Below are 4,173 nucleotides of genomic sequence, written 5' to 3'. Positions count from 1 at the left end.
TTGGTGCCTGGTCTTGGTTTGTCACTGTTGTTTGAGGCCTGTAGATGTGTTTATTTCAGTATCCATAATCCTCAGCAGTTTACAAGCAAATGAGACTGAGTCCCCTTACTCCCTTTCTTTTTTTTTGTATCCTTCTGTTCCTTCTTCCTGTTTTTCCCCTTTGTCAACTGGCGGCAGGCCCATGGCAGCTGCCTCTGCATCTCCTCTCCTGGGCCTATCATGCCTTTGTTCTCTTCATCCTCTTGTGCCTGCTCCTTCCCCACCATCAGCACTGGGTGCAGCAGGACTGGCCTCTGGGGCGCACCTGGTTGGTTATAGGATAGGAGGGGTGGAGGCCAGGGCTTGGGAAGCCTTTGATAAGGAAGGTGGGGCCGGGGCACTGACTTGGGCAGCAGCAGTGATTTGGGAGAGAAGCCACCAATACCGCTGAGCTTCCTGGGGTTGGGGGGCAGGGATGTGCAAGGATTATCTAAGGAAGGTAATAGGAAATGGATTCTGGGTCAGAACAGAAATAATATTTTGTTTGCATGAGTGAATGGGCACATAAATAAGGTAGATGTGGATGTTCTTAAGCAAGCATTAATGCAATCGTGCCCCAGGGTCTCTCCATCCATCCTTATTATATGACACTTTAATCGTTAAACTTTAACATGAACGAGTGCTAGCCAGTAAGTGTAAATAATGTCCTTCCCAAACAGGGAGAGGGAGGGAATAGGAGGGTTTGGGGCTCCCAAGAAAGGCAGCAGTCACCTCCCAAGTGGGGAATGAGAATTTGAAAGGAAGATACATTTTATAGATAGGACAGGTTTACCTAGGGCTGGCCTGCTTTACGTCTAACTTAGTAGGGACAAGTAAAAGCTGTGTTTTTTCTCCATTTAGCAAAGAAAATAATGGTGGTTTTCATGTTCCTATTCTCTCTCTTTTCTGCAGAATCTTTAGCATGCTGCCCCACATTCTCTTAATTATAATCATATGCAGACTGCCCTGTTGTAATTGCCCAAAGCCCATGCCAGGGATCCCCACTTTGGAGGCTGTGGGTCCCAGGTCATGGTTGGGAGGGTAAAGGAAGAGAATAATACGTGCAAGGAATTTGAGGATCCGTATTTGAGAATTCAGTTTTTTATTCAATAGCAACAGAATATAGCCACTACAATGGAAATTCTGTGTTTTCAATGACGAGTAGGCATCTGCATTTTTTTTTAATGTTAGAAACCACTGTACTATGCCTATTACTCTTCAGATCATTCTTGCAACCAATATAATGCACCAGTCGTTGAAATGACTCATTGTGAAACCTCTCAAGGTGGAACAGAATTTTTTAAGACCTTGGGGCATCTGGCTGGCTCAGTTGGTTAAGTGTCGGACTCTGGCTCAGGTCACGATCTCAGTTTGAGCCCTGCATTGAGTTCTGCACTGACTGTGCCCTGACAGTGCAGAGCCTGCTTCAGATTCTCCAGCTCCCTCTCTCTCTGCTCCTCCCCCGCTCACACTCTCTCTCTCTCTCTCTCTCTCTCAAAAATAAACATTAAAAAAAAAGGACCTCTATTTCTCTACCATGCCACTTTACCTGCACTGGGGTGTGACAATTGCCTGCTCATGGCTGCCATCCACCTCCTTCTCTCCACAGCTGGGCAGAGGAGTTCAGCCTCAAAGGAACCAAGTTTCCCCAGTACCTGCCCTGTATGTTCTCATTGTCAACTGCAACACAGAGACCAAGGTTTTTGAGCTTTGTAGATCTGCCTACCGTAATTGCTAAGGATTATAGGAGTGCAGTCTATTTGGACATCACAAATACTTGGAAGAGTGTGCTCCTTTAAAAGTTTGGGTTGGTTTTTTTCTCACTTCCACTTCCACTCAGTTTTACGATTCTTTATGCTCTTGTGATGTTTTTACGCACACTTTATTGATCCTGTTGACTCTTGAGATAAGTAGGGTAGATGAGGAAGTAGAGGTTCTGAACAGGTGGGGGACTTGCCAGAAATGGCACAGCTAGTAAATGGCAGGGTCAGGGCACACACTCAGGTGTCCTGACTTCAAGACCACATTGCCTGCATCTTGGCTTCTCTCATTTTTTAACTTTTGGAGGGGGGCTGGCTTCTCTCATTTTCTTTTCCTTTTTTTAATAGACTGGGCACAAGTGAGCAAGAGCAGAGGGAGAAAGAATCCCATGGGGGGCAGAGAGAGAGACAAGTGGGGCTCACCAGAAGCAGGGCTCGAGCTCACGAACTGTGAGATCATGACCTGAGCCGAAGTCAGATGCTTAGCTGCCTGAGCCACCCAGGTGCCCGGCTTCTCTCATTTTCAAAGGTAGTTTTCCTGTGTATATATCTTTGTCCTATTTCCCAGAGAAGTTTGGTATCTTCTGTGATCTAAAAAGTATGTTTCATTCTCATCTGGTCTCTGAACTTTTTTCCTGACTCCCTCCCTGGTTTTTCTGCCCTTAGCCCCCTCACTTCCACTCAAACCCCAATTGGACAGGTTTCTCGAGGGGTCCTAGATGCTCTGTGGATGGACTCTTAGGAGAGATGAAAGATATTTTCTGCTAGACTCAAAACCTCTACTTTCTCCAATTTTTGTGTGTACACAGTTCTTCTCAAAAGCCATTAACGTGTCCTACAAGATGGAACATATTCAGGTATATTTCATAAGTACTTTTTTGCCAATCACATTCCAAATTTTAAATGTATTCCTTAGTACCTTATTTAAGCTATTGCCACCGTCACTGGTTTTAAGTACACTGAAGACCATCTTATACCTGCTAAGAGGCCCTCAGAGGTCTGAAAGGTGTTCACAGAGGACTTGCTGAGAGGGTCTCACTCTCAGGGAGCTTGACTGTACCAGCAAAGGGTCCATTGTTCCATTGATGACTGTTGAAGTTGAAAACTCAAAATCAAACCTCGTGTGTGTGTGTGTGTGTGTGTGTGTGTGTGTGTAATTTTCGTCCTTGGAAGAGAGGTTGGTGAAGGGTGGGTCATAATAATAATTGAATGCTTGCTCTGTATTGGCCAAGTTACCTGTGTGATTTTATTAATTTTTTTTAAATTTTATCTTGCCAGTAGCCCTGTAGCCGTGTATGTACTGCAAAGAAAAAAACAGATTCAAGTTAAGTAGCTTAACCGAAGTTGGTAAGAGGAGGAGATAAGTCACTTGAATCCATTCTTCTTGACCCCAGTATCTTATGTTCCCCCACCCTGAATATCACATTGTCAGGAGATTATGAAATTTCTCTGTGATGGCAGCAAGGGCAGAGATCTCATCTGTAGCTAGGGTTCTAGAAATAACATACAGTACATGAGATGTATCCATTAAAATGCCTTATCTGGACTACCCCAGTACATTCTTCCACCATAGAGTAGGAATTTTGCTAAAAAGCTATTACTCATTGCTATTGTTTCAGGGCCAGTAAATTTGGACTGCGTATTTGATTATCAAGCTTATCATAATAAATTGAAGCAACATGACATTAGTTGGCATGTTCCCAGGGATTATGGGCCAAGCAGAGTACTTCAGACCAGATTTATGGTATAACTTCCTATTGGCATCTCTTACAGCCTGTTACCATTCTAATGCACTTGACATATCTTAGTCCTCTCAGTCTCCTTTGGGGAGAGACCTGTTTTCCTGAAACAGGTTCCAAGAGGCTGAGTAAATTGCCAAAGTCATGCAGAGCTGGGATTTGGAGCCAGATATTTGACTCCAGAGTTTGTGTTCTTAACCACTTCATGGTAACAAACCAACAAATATGCCAAGAAAGGAAAGAGGGATGGACAGTTATTTGGAGTGGCTACACCCTTCAGAGACCCCCAGGAACACTTTTGCAGTAAATAAGTTGGGATTATGACTCCCAGTGAGGAGAACACGCCATAAGGAATCATGAGGTGTCTTAGAAAAAGGAAGTGTGAACCTATTATGGCGTTTGGGTTTTGTTGGGGCATTTGGGGAGGGCCCGAGCAAGCAGGGTGTGCTCTACGTTTGGACATTGTCAGAAAGCGGGGGCAATTCTATAAGCGTGTCTACATTTTATTCATAGGGACTAGCAGGAGAATAGAGCTGTAATTGGTAAACTCATAGCAGTCACTTATTTTAGCCAAATTGGGTGTGTTTGGTATTTTGCAGGTGGCCCAGTGACCTTGTACTTGTGCTTGGACAAAATGATGAAGTGGACTTGCTTTG

Source organism: Acinonyx jubatus, chromosome C2 (assembly GCF_027475565.1).
Source record: "Acinonyx jubatus isolate Ajub_Pintada_27869175 chromosome C2, VMU_Ajub_asm_v1.0, whole genome shotgun sequence".
Taxonomy (NCBI): domain Eukaryota; kingdom Metazoa; phylum Chordata; class Mammalia; order Carnivora; family Felidae; genus Acinonyx; species Acinonyx jubatus.
Note: the sequence above shows the minus strand (reverse complement) of the source record.